Genomic DNA, 19,218 nt, shown 5'->3' on the forward strand with positions numbered 1-19,218 from the left:
CCTTCTGAGTATACTTGTAGGGGTAGCAAACTATTCAAGCTCCCTACACCAAAGGAAGGCTTAAAACTGCCTCTAAGCCAAGACTGGAAATGGAAGCACTTAGAATTAGTGTTTGTAAGGCACATGCAAACACACAGAAACACTTGACAAGATGCTGCTATATAATGAACAGTGTAAACGAGTGAGACATTATATTTACACACAGTTATTTCCCTACTCAGACTCACACTTGTTACTTCATTTTCCTCCTCTCTCATACACACATGCTTGCTTTCAGGGGCCTACAGTGAGACCATTTGTTCTGTTTAAAATCATCTGCACAACTATAAAACAAAAAAATCAAAATCAGGGATGTATCCTCTCTTTAACAGGGACTTGTTTTGTTCCTTCATTGTCAGCACTGCAATATCGCCTCAGGAAAACCTCATTTCAAGCACCAAAAAGCCCCTAAAAATAGCTTATCAAGGGGGAAAAGTCCCCTTTGTAATTGCTTGGTTTGTTTTTCAGTGCCTATTGCTCTGAAATATATTTGTAATCAACAACATTTGAATGCATTTGGAGTCAATTTACATTTGTTTTCCCTAATGGCAGGGGCAGAGTTGTGCAACCCTAACCTTGCAAATGCCTACATGTCAAAATGGGGAATATGTATTAGAGGGTTGTTACATTCTGGAAGAAACTGAATCTAGGAAGGGCAGCAGGAATTTCAATAGCAAGATCCTTGTGACAGAATCACAAATGCCCCTACGTTCATCTCTGTAGCCAAATTATCCAAGAAAAAACTTTTGCCTTTTGCAAGAAACAGGGGACAACTCAATACAACATTGTAACATTGTGGGGCTTCTTCTCTGATCAGAAATATTTGAAAATCTCCTAAATCGGTATTTCTTGATCTTTTCGTACCATTATCCCTTGACCCCTTGGAAACACCCTGGATTCCCCTTTCTCCTACAGTCAGGATCTAACAGGAACTCCCCACTCACCCACTGAGAGCATGACCCCTCAGCAAATGGTCCCTGCCCTAGAGATTTGGTGTTTTTTATTGTGATCTGTGCTCGGTGCTCTGAGCAGTGAAATTCTAAGCCCAGTTTAGGGCCAAGACTGGCTTGATATCAGATCACAGATGGAACAGAAGAGAATGGCAGCTCCTTTGAGCCAGACATTTATATGTCTATAGACAAGTCACTCAATAACTCTCCTACCACAATTTCTTCATCTGTTAAATGTGAGAAGATATTTACCAGGGATCAGCTGATATGTGGAAATTGCTGTTTATTATTGTTTTCTTCCCTTCTTTATAATCTGGGCTACTAACACCCCAAGCTTCTAAACTCAGCAGCTGATCCTATTGCTTCCCTACAGAAAGTAGGGAATCCATTCTCTAAGGGTTTAAAAACAGAGGGACAGGGTGTGGATTACATTGTCTTTCACTGATCTGCTGCCTTTGGTACTTTTTTCTTTCCTCTTTAACACTGCACGTCCAGGGGATAAAGTAACCGGTCAGACAAGTTGGAAGCTGGTTCCCGGTTTGCATAGCAAGCCTCTGCTTTCATTTCTCTTAAAAGACTGAAACTTCCCCAGAGGGGCAAAGACGGATGTCATAGGGTGGCGGGGGAGAACTTTCTCCAGGTTGATAGGGAAAGCTACTTTGCCAAACCAAATGAAGCTTGCTTGACCCCTGATATCACAGACAGATCCCTTTCTACTTGAGATGAAATGGTCTGAGAAAATATAAGGGTTATATTCTGGGGCTATACAGGGTGTAGGAAGCAAAGATACAAACAGGACTACTCCACCCCTCTGACCAATTACCTAGCCCTCATCATAGTCCTTCTGCAAGGTCAGTAAGTAACACTACTCCCATCCCACAGCCAGAGGTCACATGATTTGCCCAAGGCCCCCAACAAGAAAAATTATAAATTTATATCTGCTTGCAATCAGCCACACCTGGCAATCTGCCTGTGAAAAAACACAAGAGCCCATCACGCTTCTGTTCCAGTAAATCAACACTGTCCTTTCAAGGAAGCATGGCTGCAGCACATTCAAGCCCTCCTTGGAAGAAGCAAACTGTGGCTCAGTCACCTTGGCCATCTAGGTTCATGGAGGAAACGCTACTACTTGAATATAGTTTCAAGCTTCATGTCCTGTCCGTAAGATTCAGATCTGAGACCAATATAAAGGAATCGCATCCACATATCCAACCCCCACGTGTAAACACGTGTCTCAGCTTCCAAAGCTATCAGGAGGAAGAGTTGCCTTATGATGGTTTCTGGGGATGTAGATAGTTCTGTGGTCTCTTTGTGGCAAATGCATTACATTTCTGTGGCCCTGGTAACTATCCCTGGATAAGGATCAATGAGTCAGGTGAAACAGCTATATTGGCTAACCACCTGAAGCAACAAAGCATTGACTGCCAACATAGTAAAATAATCTAAAAACGTGGAACATGCCGATTGGGAAAAGGGAAAATGTGTACAACACACATTCAACTCCAGGTGTTCCTCATGGTTCCATGACACTGTGTTACTGCCCTGCCATGGCCATGCGACAAGGAACCAAGAATGAGCATAACACACATGTGCAGCATGGAGTGCCTGCAGCACCAACCCTGCCATGGGCTTGCAAAATGAACCCAACCCACCACCCCACCACCAGCACGCAACCCAACTCCATCAATAAGCCTACATCACCAGCCCTGTGATGGGTGTGAAAGGCAAATCACTTAAAAAACATGCCTCACCAACCCCACACATACAGCTTAAATCCTATGATTCTGCACACCATGGGTTTGCCTCTGCTTCCTCCTCCTAAGTCTATTCAGCCAAGGGCTTTGAAGACAAACAAGAAACCCCCTCTTGTGCACAGAGAGTAACAGTGATGGTGTCTTTTATTAAAAAAGAAAGAAACTTCATGCACCTGTCATATTATTATGGCCAGTCCCATCCCACCACCCTCTAGCCCACAGGAATAGACCCTCTTCTGTTCATTGCTTGTTGTTGTGTACTCTGTTTCTCAGACATACATACATTTCAGTAGGTCACAGACAGAGCTAGACGGCCAGATCCTCTGTGATCTTGGCACCCCCTAGGATAAAACCTTCGTGACTACCTAGTAGTGGTGGCCCACCAAAAATAGTTGCATGGGGTAGAAGGGACCTCAAGAGGTCCTCCAGTCCATCCCATCTTCTGAGGCAGGATCAGGTATACCCAGACCACCCTTTAACACCTATTCTTAAAAATGCTCAATGACAAAAATTCTACAACCTGCCCAGATTGCCTGGTCCAGTGCTTAACTTTCCTCCTAGTTAGCAAGTTTTTTTTTCTAGTATCTACCTTAAGCCTTTATTGCTGTGAAGTAAGCTGTTCACTTCCTGGCCTATTTTCAGGAGTTATGGAAAACAATTGAACACTGTGCTTTTAATAACAATCTTCTACATATTGAAAGGCTATTGTCATGTCACCCCTCAGTCTTCTCTTTTTAGACTAATTAAATTCATTCCTGTCAACCTTTCCCCATAGATCATGTTTTCTAAGTCTCTTGACTTTCTCCTCTGGACTCTCTCCAGCTTGTCTACATCTTAGACTGCAGTACCCAAACCTGGACGCTGCTCCAGTAGAGGTTTCACCAGTGCCAACTAGACCAGAATAACAATTTCTCATGTCTTTACATACAATAATATGTTCCAGAATGACATTTGCCTCTTTTTTGCACGTGTCATACTGATGATTCATATTCATCCCATTGTAATACCAAATATTTTTCTGCAATACCACAATTAGTTATTCACCATCCCCTGTTTGCACATTAGATTTCTCCTTCCTACATGCAGTGCTTCACACTTGTCTCTAATTAATTTTGTCTTACTGATTCCAGATAATTCTTCTCATTTACCAAGATGGTTTTGTATTCTGATCCTGTCTTCCAAAGTGCCTGAAACCTCCCATCTTGATGTCATTGAAAAGTTTATAAATTTGCTTTCTGTACTATCATGCAAGTCATTAACAAAAATATGGACTACAACCAGGCTGAAGGCAGACCTTTGTGGAAACCCACATGCTGCATCCTTCTATTCTGAGAGTAAGCTACTGATCATTACTCTGTGAATGTGGCTTGTCAATCATTCTACCTGGCTTGTGGTGATCTCATGCAGACTACATTTCCCTAGTTTGCTTATGAAATGATTTGCCTTGGACTTTTTTTGGTCAGAACTAGAAAATCTTTTAAATAACCCTCCACCCCTCCATCACCCAAATCAGGATGAGCAGGCTCAAAAAGCTGTATAAGCACCTGCTTACATCATCCCTGCACTTTCACAGACAACAAAACACTCTAAATCTGCTGGCTAATAAGGTCTGTACTGGTGAGATTGGCAAGGGGGATGGAAAGGCAGTGGAGAGTGTAAAAGAAAGTACCATCTCAAACTACTCCCTGGCTGTGTCTACACAAGACACTAACTGTGCAGCAGCCAAACAATACTGTGCAGTAGCGAGTTAAAGTACTGATAGTACTAATGTGCTACTGTGCAGTATTATTAGGCTACTGCGCAGTATAGTCATTTAAAAGGTGTTCGCTGGCACAACTGCGCAGTGACTCTGGTTACTGCACATTTATTTAGTACTTGATTATACTAGTATTAAATAAGCACACAGAAACCACTGCGCAGTAGCGTCTTGTGTAGACATGCCCCCTGTTTGTGTAATAATGAACAACGGATCCAAGTGAGATTTCTGATACCTTCTGGTAACAGCTCCCTTCTTCAATGCCTGCTCTGACTTCCACCAGCTGGCATCCTCTGTCACTGGCACTGGAGGAGAGACTTCTTGTTCTGAAACAGTCTCCAAGAAGGGGGCACTTCCTTCTTTCTTGTTTATACTCTTCTCAACAGGAATGCCAACCCCTTCCCCAAAATTCACAATCCAATTCCTGCCCCTCTCTACTCCAATCCACAAACCACATTTTACTTTCACTGGCTTATTTCTGGAGTGACAGTACTGAGGCGAGTACACTAAGCAAGAGGAGAATTAAATCTCTGTTCCCGTGGCACTGGGGTTATGATATCATAGTCCTGTCCACAGCAGCACACTGTGATGAATGGAATCTTTCTGCCCAAAATGTAAGGTCTCCTGCTGTCACGTAGACATTGTAAGGTAAGTGTAACAAAGACCACTTGGCAGCAGAAAACTTATAGAAGAGCACCATTATGGTCACTGGGGCTCAAAAAGTAGAGATCAGAAGCTGTCTTTTGGAAGTGAGCATGCCACACCCTCCCATATCTCCTAAAACCTGCCAGCAGTGTGCAGTGTAAATCCTTTCCTCAGAGAAGAATGCAAACACGTGGGTACCAGGTTCACTGCTAACTGATATTCCAAGAATGCCACTGGAACAAGCCAGGCTTCCCAAGTGCTTTGTGTGCTTACCAGATGGGCTGTTATGTCCCTTGTTCGGTCTGTGAGTCTTGGCTGGCTGCGAAAGGATAGGTGAGGACTGGGTGATGAGCTGCTCCAGTCACCTATAATGTTCTGTTGCTGGACATGAAAAATAAATGATCTGGCAATTTAATGCCAGTCATTTCCTTTTCACAAAGAGGAATAGGATTTAAACCTTTCCCTGTCTCACTGGTAAGTGCTGAACATGTCAGTGGGATGACAGCAAGAATGCTTAACGGATCTAGATGCTGCAGGAGCAACCTTTCAGAAAGGCCTATGCCAGTCAAGCCCTGTGCCCCCAAGTGCCACTCCAATCCCTTTCCCCTGCTTAGTCTGCCTTTCTGCTCTCTGTTCCCTATCCTCCGCTTTCTGCCTGATCTGCTGCTCTGCTTTCTGCCCCCTGACCTGTCTGCTGCTGTGCAGTCTGCTCCCCCAACCTCCACCTGGATGCCATGTGCCACACACAGAGGCTGCTCATGCCACAGGTTGGCCACTCCTGCCTTGTACAAAGAATGCCTTTTATACTTTCCATGAGAGGATAGCCAGTTCCCTATAAAACAGGTACGTGCCCCACTGTGCTTAGGGAACTCATTCAATGGAAGCTCTGTGCAGAAGTACACAGTGCGGACAAGGTGACAGTTCCAATAGCATTTAGCAGCTTGTTTGCAGTCAGGGATAAAATCCAGTGGCAGCCATAAGATCACAGCCTCCTCCCCTCTGGCTCTTTGACATTAAGAGGGCTCTTTAGCAGCAGAACAAACATAATCTGAAAGTCCTTCTGTCCTCCTCCCCTCTGGCTCTTTGACATTAAGACCCCACTTTTTTACATTAGTTGTGTGTTGTGTGATGCACACAAAGAGGCAGAAATGCTGTAGGGATCAGCAAAATAGATCCCCTAAGGAAGTTTCCTTTTTTTCTAGGAAGTGATTGTCGTGTTACCAATCTTGTTGTAGTAGTAGTAGTAGTAGTAGTAGTAGTAGTAGTAGTAGTAGTATATTTTCCTTCCACCCTCTGGGATCTTATGGGGTAGGAGGGAATGTATAATCATAAAGACAGGTCTAACTTGGACCAAGGCATCAAGGGTTTATAATGTTTTCACCTTCCTCGGTATTTTAGAGCTGCCTAGCATTGTTGTATTTTAACTGACTTATGGTCTTACAATAGAACTGATCTCTAATGTACATTGTGTTGCAGTAATACCTGTCTTGAGAGATCCCAGCTCACAGACGCATGACCTAAGGGTAGCATGTTTTGTAAACCTAAGACCAGTATCTTCCTGCACAGCCATCTAGGCTCCCTTCCATGGGCCTTTTCCAAAACAACATGTAAAGTACCCAATTATCACAAAATCATGAAAAAACAAATATGCCCAGTGACTTGGAGGGACCTACAGAAATAGCAGTTTGTGCTGCCCCTGCAGTTTCAGCAGCAGCAATTAACCAGGATTTTTCCTAGAACTCTGCTGGTCAGTTCAGTTTGGTGATGCAGTAGCAAAGATGCATTAGCCTGATTGCTACGTAGTTTATAAGCTGAACTAGATAAACAGCAAACAGCTAGAGCAACCTTGGATGCTTTCAACACATGGAATGCGGGGGGCAGTGTGGAACTAGCAGTGGAAAACAGCAGTATTTATTCAGTCCTTCTATTATCTGTTCTTGGCCACCCCAGTCCACCATAATGGATGAGAGATCTATTAATAGCTATTAAACAGAATAGTCAGCAATGTTTCCTCTGGCATCTCTAAACCAATGGTGATAGATTCCAGGGAGGGTAATGAACAGGAGATATATCACTCTAGCTATACCCTGGTTAGTGCTCTCCCTCTAAAGCATCCCCTCCTGCCACTATTGGAGATGAGACACTAGTCTAGCTGGACCAATGGTCTGGCAAGTGTGGCAAGTCTTATGTCCTTATGTTCTTAAAGTAGCTCTCTTGTGCTCAGTTCTTCCCCCTGTGACACTGTTGTGAAGTGGGCTTTGAACCTGATCCTGAAGATCACTAGGATCTAAACAAATTCCCCTTGAATGGAAAGATCTCCTCTGACATCAGTGGTTTTTCATTTGGGCCCTTTCATGTGACAGTGATTGATTATGCCAGTGCCCAGGGGCTAACCAACAAGAGGACATTATTGTACTAGTCAGTGTACAAACATAGTCATCCACCTTGCCTCACAGAGCTTTCAGTTTGAACATACAAGCTCTACAAAAGGCATGGGAAAGGGATATAATGTGGAAGTACACAAAGCCTTTCAGTATGCATGTAACTATTGGGTGCGTCTACACATGCAATTAATACAAACAAACTCCAGAGCAGTGTAAGCCAAAGTAAACTACTCCCAGGCACAGTGTCTATACTTGCGCCGGGGACAACAGAAATTTAAACTGAGGTGGGGCAGGCCCAGGCTGGCAGGGGGCCACAGGATGTCAGCCCCAAGCTCCAGGTGGTGGTGTTAGGCAGCGATGGGGCTCGCTGGGGCATGAGGGTGCTGAAGTGCAGAGCGCTATGGCTAGGAGGCAGGCAGGAGTCTTCCCCCTACTGCCTGAGTTGACTGAGTACATTTTACACCTACAGTCAGCATCTACACATGCATTTAATCTCAGTTAATTACCCTGCCGTAAGATAGTATTATCCCTGATAGTACTGTTGGGGACAGTACTATCTTACTGCAGAATTAATTAGTTTACTGTGGCCTAATACCACTACACATGTAGTGATGCTTTACTGGGTGCATCTACGTGAGACGCTACTGCCCAGTAGCCAGAGTTACTCCATGGTAGCACCAGAAAATGCCTTTTTAGTGATGCTACTGCACAGTAGCATATAAGCACTATTATTCTGTGATACACCACTGCACCATATTATTTGGCTACTCTGCAGTTAGTGTCCCATGTAGACATGCCCACAGTCTACTCTACAGTAAAGCACATGTGTAGATGCACCCACTGTAGTCTCTTGAGTAGTCCCATGGAAGCCAATGGGGTGATTTATATAAATAAATTTATGAATGCTCGAGGCTTTCATACAATAAGTGAGTATCTAGTGTTGCTCCCTAGTGGCTAGGCTGCAAAGAACATACAGGGCTTATCACTAGTGTTAAAAGGAGTCATTTAGTTCAAGGAAGAAAGACTAATCTCTTCAAAACTGAAGGTCATATATTCTAGTCCCAGCTGCCCAAGTGTGTGTCTGAGTCAGACAGTAACTGAGTCTGTTGTCAGATGACATAAATTTGGCTCAGTACAACTTCTTTTTCATGCACGCACCTGCTAGAAATACAATTTCTAAGCCCCTAAGGGGAAATTATAAACAATAAGAAGGAAAAACATAAATCAAATGCCATGGTGAGGACTTGGCAGTATCCCTTTAAAAATATACGTTATAAATAGAATTATTTATATACAGATTTGGTTCAATATCAGCATTTATTGTCCTTCTAGTTAAATATTGACCCAGGTAAATATTTGTCTCTCTGATCATTTAGTCTTGGTATTGACCTCAACTGAAGTCATTTCTGTTTGTTGCCTCATTTCTTCTGGAACTCTCTGAGGATAAGAATTAATGATAGTACTGGCAGCCCTACCTACAACGAGAACAACCTGAGTTTTTTTTCCTTTTAAGCACCAGCACAGGCAGACACACATACAAGAGGCCAAGTTCTCAGCTAGGGTAAATCACTACTGCATTGTAGTCAACAGAGCCAACTCCCCAGCTGGTGCCCATTGGCAGTATCTCCACTGAAGTCAAGAGGTCAAATCCTCAACTGGTATAAATCATTGTCATTCTATTGTAGTCAAAGGTAAGTGCAAGGTCAGCCAGCTAGCACAGTTTTAAAGATGTTAAACTACATCCACATTATGACCTAAGGGATATTGCCATTGGGGTTAACTGGAAGTACCTAGTATATTTTAAAGCCTATGCTAGACACCTAAGAAAAGTTTGTTCCAGAACACTAAGAAACCACAAGGTCTACGCTTTTCATCAAACTTCGAGGGAATCTGAAATCAGGTTAGCTATCCTGATTAAAAGGGCAGTCAAACAAGGGTACCCAGATGGTCAGACATTTGGTTTGGAGAAGCACCCAGAATTTGGAAGTTTAGTTTCATAGATTTCAGAGACATTAGGGCTGGAAGGGACCTTGGAAGATCGTCGAGTCCAGCCTCCCACCCAACGGGCAAGAAGTCAGCTGGGGTCATAGGATCCCAGCAAGATAAGTATCCAATTTACTCTTGAAGGTGTTCAGTGTAGGTGCTTGAACCACCTCTGATGGCAGACTGTTCTAGACCTTGGGGGCTTGGACAGTGAAGAAATTCTTCCTCATGTCCAGCCTGAAATGGTCTCGCAGTAGTTTATGACCGTTCGACCTCATGATCCCTTGGGGCGCTTTGGTGAACAAACATTCCCCCAGATCCTGGTGGTCACCCCTGATAAACTTATAGGTGGCCATCAGATCACCCCTGAGCCTGCACTTTTCCAGGCTAAAGAGCCCCATGGCGCTCAGCTTGTCATCATAAAGTCTGTTTTCCTGACCTCTGATCATGCACGTGGCTCTTCTCTGGACTCTCTCAAGCTTCTCCACATCCTTTTTGAATTGTGGAGCCCAAAAATGGATGCAGTACTCCAGCTGCAGCCTCACCAAGGCCAAGTACAAGGGAGTTATCTCCCTTTAGCTGAGACAGCAGGCTACAAAATTGCCATCAGGCTTTATTGGTCCAGCCAAGTTCCTAAAAAGCCTTAGCAAGCGTTAGCCTTAGTACACTGTATGCCCTTGTACTGCTTTGCAGTTGGACAGGAAAAACTGCCCATCAGATGCTGTCTTTCAGAAATGTGCTGTGAACTTCAGGGATGCCAATACACAAAGAATGCAAAGAGAAGTCCCAATCCCAACCCAAGCACAAATGTGTGCCAAGTGAAAAGGCCGCAAGCATTTTCATGTGGGGTTGTGAGAAAGGGACAGAAATCATCAAAAATAAATCTATTAATTAACCTAAAAAAGCCTAACTCTTCATTGTAGGAGTTCCCTCAGCCAAATTCATCTCACCTTGGATCAAATACTAGCTAAGTCTTCTCATCACTTGTCCATCCAGAGTCTGGGCTCTTTCCCACAGCCTGGCCAAAAAATCTCAGGTACCCTGCCAGAGAGTGACCAGCTACTGTGATAGGGCAGGAAGTGTCACTGGATGAATTATTCCAGGAAAATAAGGGGCACTTCCTGCCTGTTGGACATGAGGGTAACTAGAGGCACTGCTACCCCAAAGCAGAAGTTGACTTCCTTCTTCTTACACAGTAGTGCAGACCTTAAGTAGCATTCTTCCATTGCATGATCCTTTGGAAGCTCCTGAGATGGCTACTTAGACCTTTTTTAACTACATGCCTCTGCCCTAGATCTGTTTTTCCCTGCTTTAAGGCATCTAACCTAGCCCCACTGTTGAAGCAGTCACCCTAAAGAGCAAAGCAGCACTCAATATATCCCTGCATGGTTTTATCCCATATGCAGAGCACAATCTCTGCAAGAAAACAAGGAAACTTATCTGGCAGAGGAGATACCATGATCATTTTGGCACAGGTGGTTTTACTGACTTAACAGGGGAGATCCCCTTCTTCTCAGCCTTGAATGTCTTGGTGGAGACCTGCCCATTGCACTGCAGACAGTACCCCTAAGAGAGTCTACTAAAGCCACCTAATGAAAGAAAATTGGCTACATAATTTACAGTGATGGGGGAATGCTGTTGGGCTCTCCCTCTAGCTTGCTCCTTTGGCCTTTTGGCTAGGGCCAAGCGAGATTAGGGGGCATATGAACTCCAAGACCTCTGGGCTTCAGGCTTGCATGCAGGATGCCTGCCATGGATCTGGGAGTATCTGACGCTCCAGGCTGAAGAGTCTGGGAGGTAGGATACTTGCTGGTGGCAGCACCACACAGACTAGAACAATTGTGCTCTACTCAGTTGATAGGATTCGGAACTGATTTAACTGATTTGACCCAAGACTTAAAATTTCAACAACAACAAAAAAAGGAGGAAAGAAAGCAAGGAAGGAGGCAGCGGAGCTATGAATGAGCCCTTCCAGAATTCATGGCACACCCTGATAAGTCCCAAACAAGGGACCAATGCTCACATGATCCCATTCTAGGATGCTTGCTAGTGATAAGAAATGAAGTCAACTCAGCACTGGGATTTCTAAAGGGCTCTTTTCCAGTCTCTAGTCAGGCTCTTTCAATTTCTTACCTAGTTGACTATAGGCCTGACCCAAAGCCCATCAAAATCAATTAGAATCTGTTCATTGACTTTAATGGGCAGCAGGTCAGGCTCTACTGCACTAAACCGCAGCAGAATGTAATAGCAGATTATCCGTACAGACACATGGCACTGCATGTGACCATTCAGAGGCCTTCCACAACACCCACAGAAAGCACTAGTAGTTGACTAAAGCATAGTGCCCAGAGCTGGCTTATCGGTATTCCATTATTATTGTTTCTATTGTAGGGGCTTTTAAAAGCCCCAACGTGCAGCTCTGGGTTAGGATAACCTGAGATAAGAGCACCAGTGTTATTTTAGCATCTGGGTGATGAAATCATAGGTCCTGCATGATTTCAATCCCAGCCAAGGCTCCATGAGGTGAAAAAAACTCATCACCCATCACCCATGTCCAAAGGCTAAGGTACGAGGTTCTCTTTAATGCAAAGACTGAATGCACAGCTTAGGTGAGGAATGAACTTGTCTCCTGCCTCTCCCGGGTCCCTTTGCTTCCACAGGGTCTGCTCCACTCACTCCCCATTGGAAGCTGAGTGCTCTTGAGCCACATGTCCATACTAGCTCTGTTTCTTTGCTCTTCCATGCTGGCAACATCCAGGCCTCTGTCACTTTGTCCCCAGCATCCTCATGCCTTCTACCTCCTGCCATAGATGGCTGGCTGAAGGGATATAAGAGAGGTCCTGGCAGGGGAAAGTGGGTTAAGTTGGAAATTGCTCTGCCTTGAGTCCTGCATAGTCCCTCCTCTGGCCACAATGCTTCCTCCAACAGCAGGACTGCGCAAAGGGTGTCAGTAAAGGGTTAACTCATCATTTCATTTGCAGTGTATAGAATTCAAAGGAAGGGCTACATGCCCAGTGCTGGCAAAAACAAACAGAAGCAATGCATTTCCTGGTGCTGGCGCACACTAGAGCTCACACAGCACTAGGCTTTGCTTGCGCAGTACATTTGAAGCCATCCATCCACTGTTGTGCCTGGTTTTCAGCAGTGGCTCTTGTTTTGGCTTGCAAAACTATTATGGCATGTTTAAAGGAATAAAAACGGACAATAAAACCTCTCCTTACACTGGGTAATGCAAATGTAAGCCCCTGCAAATACAGGCAATTCAACCATTCCCTCCCCTGGTCTTTCCAGAGCTGCCTGACCATTGCATCCTGTGTACAGAAACAGCACTGCCACATTTAGGGGTTAGGCCCCACTTCTCTGATTTAAATCAGATGTGGCTGTTCCTAGGAAGAGTAGTAAAAAGAGCTGCAAGTCTTATGCTCTTGGCTTAGAAAGCCAGAGTCTTCTTCAGATGCCACAGATGCATTTCATTTTTCCTTATGTTGAAATGATCAGTTTGAGTTTGCATTCCTAGCTTGCCCAGAATCTGTATTGGATCTTACTGGTGTTTGGGTTGCACTAGGAATTTCCATATATCAGATTTACCCAAAGAACCTTGTCTGGGTTGCACTAGGAATTTACCAAAACAGAAAGCAATTTCCACAAAGGGCAAAGCTACACCGACCACTCATGGGGTCAGTACCACTGCTGGGAACAGCAAGGAGCCAGGTGCTTTCCAGTGGCAAACAAGAAAAAGCACAAAAAGTGAAAAATGCCATACTTTGATTGTAAGCTCTTTAGAACAGGTACCCCCTCTTTGTTCTGTGTACAGAGCCTGGCAGTGTGGGGTCCTGGACAAAGACTAGGGCTGGTGGGTGTTACTACAAGCATCATTATCATGAATCAGAGTGAGTGAGAGTGTGTGTTCATGTGTGTACATATATCCACCACTGCCCTTTATTTAATAGAATCCAGAACTGTTCATCTGTGTTGCCTTGTCCCTGTATTGCTAACAGAGTTGCCCAGGTCTTTAACTCAAACCCTGTAGAATCTCAGTTCTTTTGCCATAAAAGCAGCCATGAAGTCTTAGGTACACCCATGAACTTGTTACAATAACTGTGAGAAAGAAACACCTCAATCCCTCCCTACTCTATACATGTAAAGACATGTGTATCTGGCTGAGTTCGCAGTAAGTGATTTGTTATTGTTAATTGTTAATTAAGGAGCAGGGGGGTGTATATGGGGCAATAAAGTTTTATGTGAGCAAAGCACCCAAACGAAGGAAATGTTCCATCTGGGGGAAATGTGGATATTTCGCATCTATTTTCATCCTAAATTGTGCTGAAAAGTCAAAATCTTGTCATTAAAAAAAAAAAATCCAGAAAAATCTTGATCCAGAAATAGCAAAACAAAATTGTTCATAGTGTTGATCAAAAAGAAATACTTTGGTTTGAAATGACAATATTTTGGAATGTTGATTCAAAATATCCTATTGTGAATTTACCCTTGGGAAAAAATGGGAAATGTAGTCAAAATTGATGTTTATCCAATGAAAAGCCTCTAACATGGTAAACCCTCTATTTTGGCAGGAAGGTTTTTCATTTGAAAGCTTTCTACAAGTTCTAGGTCCAAATCTATAAAGGTCACTCTTGAAAAAAGAATGTGGCAAACACAATATTAAAAATACCCACAGGGCCAAAATAATATGCATAGGCATATGAGCACATATCACTGTCCTCTTTTGAACTGATTCAGAAGCCCCCAGTCACAGCGGCTGCAGAGTTTTTACATGACCTGATAAGCAAAAAAGATTCTCTGGCTTGAGTAGCAAATTCTATGCACTGAAGCAGGAGGATCTAAACAGATTTCATTGCCGTTGATTTTTCCGGGACCTCCTCTTCTGGTCAGACTGGAAATACCACAAAAACAGGCTTCCTGGAAATATTTTGGCCTTTGTGTTTTCTGTCCCACATAGAAGCAGGAAGGTCCAAATCCCATTGTAAAGAAAACATTTTTTAACTATTACCCAGCCATATCCGATCTCAGTGAACGTTACTGAGTTTGTATAAGGTTCAGTTTAAATGTGGGGGGGCAGCTTGCAGTTTGAGGCTGTTGGTTTGAAGATCTCCTCACACTATTTTGAGAGCTTGCAAAACAAGCTCAGATTTTGAAAGAAAATGATATGTAACCACAAATCACAGAGCAGAAACAATGTCATGTAACTCCTGTTACTAGCCAATAGTTTGCTACTGGTAAATATTGTAATCAGATTAGTTTTGCACATAATACAGTAGTAGCTGTAATTACTTGCCGTTTGGAATATTTGATTTCTTGGTTAGATAAATAACTCATCTATTCAAGGCAGGAAACAAAAGGACATGGGATTTATATAACTAAGCAACATGGCATGAATTGCAAAAAAACTCACAGTAAGATGTTTGTGATGTGTTGGCCATGAATTATTTGCCCAAGATATTCATGAATAATTTTGCACACTAAGTAAATCTTATAATCATATTATCTTCCCACAGACAATTTGTGAATGGAAATAAAGGGAAATTCATCAGGTAATTTACTCCGTGGCAGTTAATCACTCAGCTCCTCATTTTAACTAAAATCTTTGTAAGGTTCAAAAATAAATTATGCTTTTATAGCTAACCGGCTAAGAATGCTCCATGTCAGAGACAGAAAGCAGATTCCAGGGGGAGTGGTGGATGTGGAACACAGACTTCCTCTTTCGTGTCTGCCTCAGTCCCTTTCCCCCATTCCATTTTTTCTACATCAAAACTGCTCCAAAGCAGCACATTTCCCAGCAACTTTCACGCAAAATACATAAAGTCATCGAGCTTCAATGAGCTTAAAGTTAAGCTAAACTGTTTCACTTATCCCTTGCTCTTGTTTAACAGCAGTGGTTTATCTCTGCCTCACAGATGGGATTCAGAAGTTACAGAATTAAAAAAGGGAGATGACTGTGATTCTTCAAATCTTCCCGCTTTTAGCAGCTCCTGCTGTAGGTTCTGATCCAAAGTCAGCTGAAGGCAGGAGGAGACTTTCCACTGACCTCACAAGGACTTCAGACCGGGCTCTGAAGGCCAATGAAAACTATCAGGAAGTATATTGCCCAGGGTCCTACAGAAAGTCTGTAACTGAACAGGGACTTAACCCTGAGCCTTCCAAGTCCCAGACAGGCACTCGCATGCTTGGACCATCATCTTCCCTTAGCGGGAAGGAGCAAAAATTCCACCGAGCAACCACACAGCAGAAAACCAGAAGAATGTGTGGCACTTCCCAGAACAACAGGTGGGTACACCCATATCCCAGCTCCTGAAATGCTGGTAAACACCACCCAGCACCACCCACCCACCAGAAATTCAAGGCTCGGCTTGCCACACACTTGGACCCAAGTCCTCCATGAAGAGCTCCTCAGGGGCATTTTACTGTTACAACTGCGACCTAATAACCTGAGAAGGTTCCACCTCCTTAGCAACTTCCTCTGTCAGGCTGAAGGAAGGACCAGAGAGGATCATCTACCGGCCCCATCCGAGGAAATCCCTTCCTCTCCGTTAATGCTCAGAAAGTCTCACACAGAGCAGAGCTCCATGTCTCACAGAGATCTGTACCCCTGTATGGCTTCTCTCTTCCCTACACTGAATATGACATCTATGCCAATCCTGTGTGCAAGGAGCCAACTATGGAGACCAGGGAAGGATATACTTTCTAAGATGAAGACAGATGGATTTAGCCTCTGGTTTGGCTTGGTAACTTCTGACTATGGCTTTGTGCTCTATGAACACTCAACACTGCATTGGGCTGAATGGGCAGAAGCTTGATTCATTCTCTGGGGAAACAAATGGATCACTCTTCCAATAGTGACCTGGTTCAGAGCTAACCTCCTGGGTGTGATTCTCCTTCAGCATATCTCAGCTTTACAGCTCTGTTAACTCAGAGCTCCAAAGATTTCATCCTGACCCACCAGGTTGGAAAGTGAATCAGACTCACAAAAACTTGCCCAGTTTGAGACCAGTAAAAATATTGTATTTGCATAGACAGGCAAACGAGTGAGCTCATTCTGTCATGCCATCCCAGTTCCTTCCCCCATTGCTATGACTGGCTCTAGTAGGAGCTAACTGAAAGCCCTGGGGAGTACATGTTGAATGACCCTGACTGATGTGTGGCACCCCTAGGAACACAAAGGCTGTTTCAGATGCATGCATGTGTCTTGACCACAACAGCAAGGATTGTGACATCTACATAACTTCACAAGAGCCTGTGATGTCAGCCAGTGAACATGTGTACACATGTTAGTCACACACATTTACACCGATAAGGATAAATGGATTGGCAGATTTAATTGCACTTACAAATAAATGGCTGAGTCATGGGTCCCAATGAAAATATTCCCATGTCACTAAAGTCTTTTCCGATTTACACCAGTGTAAATCTAAGATTCAGGCAGGAGTCCTGGCTCAAGCAATTGCTCCCCTCCCCCGCAAATAGAAAAAAACAATGGGCTGTGGTGCAACAAAGGGCAGGATTTAGCCCTTGCAAGTCATTCTGAATCACTAACATGCCTATTCAATATAAGTAAATCTACAATTCTGTTGACCCAGCAAATGGCAAAATGCTGTCGTGTTGTGGGAATGCAAGGGTCTGAGGAATGGCAACATTGCAAATTCAAGATACCTGAAATAAGCAAGGGACTGTTCAATCATCCTCCATGCCAAATAGAAACTCTGAACTGGGGACTTCCCCCTGAATTTCATGCATGTGGCCACCATAGGGCCCTGCACATAGTTTCTGACAGCACAGTAAATGACATGGACAGCATTCGGTAATTATTACGATTAACAATACTGTTGTGTGTACCATGGTATCACTGAGGGGTTCATCCTGGCCCAGGATCTCATTATGCTAGGTACCATACAGACCTGAATAGTCTTAGGTGTTGTACAGACCTAAATAAAAAGGCCACCCATATCTGAAACCATCTGCAGTCTATTCCTTATTAAACTGTTGTCCAATAGCCTAGACACAGAGTTGAGATTGCTCTGAATCCCCTGAAAAGCAAACTATGTACATAATATAGCTGCCCAAAAAGAAATGCCTCTTAACATTTAGCAAAATGAAGGTGAGATCAAGTAAATGATTCAGGCCAAGCTTCTCTCTCTATTGCAGCAGTCACAGACTTGCCAGCCCTCTCAGTGATGGAGCTATTGCCTGATCAGTGACACCTTGCAAGATACTGCTTTGAAAGACCCTGGAAAATCCTGCTATTGGGACCCTTGATCTGGAATGCCGTAACAGCTCCTCCCAGCCTCAGACTGGATCCGGGAACATCTAGTCCCGGTGTCATTTCATTTCCCTGAACTCCTTCCTGCTCCCTTCTGTCCCACATTTCACAACCACGCATTGGCAGGAGGGTGCCCTGGGCAGGGGAGAACCAAGACTAGCTCAGGGGATGTTTATGTGGCCCTAAGGCAGGATCAGGCAAGGGATGAAGCTCCCCATGGTGTCACTGCAGTGGAGGCCTCCTGCTTTCAGCCCCCAGGCTGCACATTGTTGTACCCTTCCCTCACACAGCCCTAGCCAGATGTTCAGAGCAATTCAGAGGGAAGAAGAACAAATATCCATGTTCCTGTGGAGTAGGTTTGGCAAGAGAGGGGTTAAACTCCACCCCACCTTTCATGACTACGTGTTCACTTCCTCGTGGAAGCCTTAGGATTGTGGAAACCTGAGCTCTTCTCACATTATCTCATTCCTGTTGGCTGCAGCCCAGACACAACTGATTCCTGCATCAGGATCCACCCCTGCAAAAAGCTGACACTGATGCCCGGGGTAAGGATTGACATCATACCCTCAGAAATCGAACAAAGGGGCCTTGAACAATATAGGCCCTGGGCTGCTCCCTAAATAAAAGAAGATTGAGCCCAACAGTCACATGCAAAGAAGAAGAGACAGGCAAGTGCACCCACATGCCTACTACCAGCTAATCAGAGCTGGCAAAACAGAGCTGCTCACCCACCCACAATGAATACAAATCCAGCTCTGGACATCTGCATCCACTGTTACCATCTAACGGTTTCAGTGACCTCTCTGGCTCCCTGTCTCAGGCCAGTTCCTGTGGGACTGCTTTCTCAAAGTAATCACACCACCCTTGCACTCTTGGTAGGGCACCCAAGGGCTGAATGGAGCATGGAGACTGACCTCCCCCCTTTCCCTTCACAATGGCTCTTCCAGGCGAGGCACTAAATTGTGAGGGCAGAAACCTGCCTCGTTGCTGGCTATTTTATCCCTGCCCTGGGTACAAGGACATGCCAGTCTCCAGAGTTATCAATCCAGTTTTGAATCTAAACTAGTAGATCACATATAATAAGATAAAGCCAATGAAGGAGGAAATGGAAGATCAGAAACAGCCAAAGCACATGGCTAGGCCAGGGTGAGTGGCCTGACCCCTCTCAAGTCATTGTGTGGGAAAGGAAGAGATGCTGTTCTTAGAAGGCCCAAATCTTTTGGGGGAAGGTTGGATGATGGGAGAAATCAGGGGTGTTATTCTGAGTAATTCTGCCAGTGCAGGGATGGGTAGGGAGGAAATGTAGTGGAGTGTCCTTTGCTGATACTTTCCTTCCCAGATGGCATTGCCTAGACACCAAAGTGATTTCGGTCAGGCACAAGGAAGGTCACATTGTATGACAAAGGAGCTGGCTCGCCTCCCAAATTTGAAAACA

General features: G+C 44.2%; 1 protein-coding gene across 2 annotated transcripts in view; it reads right to left on the reverse strand.

Annotated features, from left to right (window-relative positions):
• LOC109313665 (Krueppel-like factor 5) overlaps positions 1-19,218 on the reverse strand; it is a 46,188-nt gene that overhangs the window by 19,129 nt on the left and 7,841 nt on the right. The gene's annotated exons all lie outside the window — the stretch shown is intronic.

This window comes from Crocodylus porosus, unplaced genomic scaffold (genome assembly GCF_001723895.1).
Source record: "Crocodylus porosus isolate Cpor-Errol unplaced genomic scaffold, CroPor_comp1, whole genome shotgun sequence".
NCBI classification, from domain to species: domain Eukaryota; kingdom Metazoa; phylum Chordata; order Crocodylia; family Crocodylidae; genus Crocodylus; species Crocodylus porosus.